Consider the following 1,037-nt stretch of genomic DNA (forward strand, 5'->3'; position numbering starts at 1 on the left):
CCGGGTTTTTGGGGTCGGAAGTGGTTTTTGTCTAGAACTGAGCCATTGTTTTTGGCGTTAATTATTCGTATAGAGAATCCATTTTTCATCACCGGTGACAATTCTGTCCAAAAATGGTTCACGCGCATAACGCGCCAGAAGAGACGAAGCAACGTTCACACGTTGGAAACGATGATCATTGGAGAGTTCGTAAGGCACCCAAACACCTTCTTTATGGAGTTTACCCATATTCCTTAGATATTTATGTATTGCTTCATGAGAGATATGCAATTTCAGGTCCATTTCACGAGTGTTGCTTTGGGTTAGACTCAACAAGCGTCTTCAGAGCATCAGTATCAATTCCAAAATGTCGACCCCTGCCATCACAGTGTTTAAGGCTAAAGTCACCTGAATGAAATTTGCTAAACCATCGTTGACACTCACGAAGGTTCAAAACATCTCCATAAACTTCATGATATTATTTGTGGCTACAGAGGCGTTGTTTCCCTTCTTGTATTCAAACAGCATTACATGCCGAATGTGTGTCTCGTCGTGTGCCATCACTATAAGGGATTAGAGTATACTAAACTTTACACGTCATATAGGCCACACTAACGTGACGTTTAGGCGGTTTGTTTAACTATTATACGTGATTTACGTGTTTTTTTGGGAGCGGTTAATGAAAGTGTTCCAAAACGCGACATTAATTTCTTGACGACCTAATATAATGACGAAGATGTCTAAAGTATTATTTTATAGTAATAGTGAAGGTATAGCCGACATGGGTAAAGCCGTTCCTAATTTAGAAATATTAACCAGAGAGGACAGGACAGCAAGTCAGCAGCATTTTCTGCTACCTGGGCTGCCTTTTACCGCATTCTGGGGTTGACTGTCCACAGCGGCATATCACATGCTTTAACCTTGGACCTTCCAATATACAACTCACTACACTAGTCACAAGGCCATGCTTACAGTTAATGGTTAAGTACACGATCTGGGTGAATGGTTTGGTTTGTTTGCAAGTTCGCGCAAAGCTACACGAGGGCTATCTGCACTAG

The 1,037-nt window shown here is 41.6% G+C and overlaps 1 protein-coding gene across 5 annotated transcripts in view; it reads left to right on the forward strand.

Moving 5' to 3' along the window:
* The window catches only part of LOC106469123 (myocyte-specific enhancer factor 2C-like), an 87,343-nt gene that overhangs the window by 69,483 nt on the left and 16,823 nt on the right, over window positions 1–1,037 (forward strand). The gene's annotated exons all lie outside the window — the stretch shown is intronic.

This window comes from Limulus polyphemus, unplaced genomic scaffold (genome assembly GCF_000517525.1).
Source record: "Limulus polyphemus unplaced genomic scaffold, Limulus_polyphemus-2.1.2 Scaffold3317, whole genome shotgun sequence".
Taxonomy (NCBI): Eukaryota; Metazoa; Arthropoda; class Merostomata; order Xiphosura; family Limulidae; genus Limulus; species Limulus polyphemus.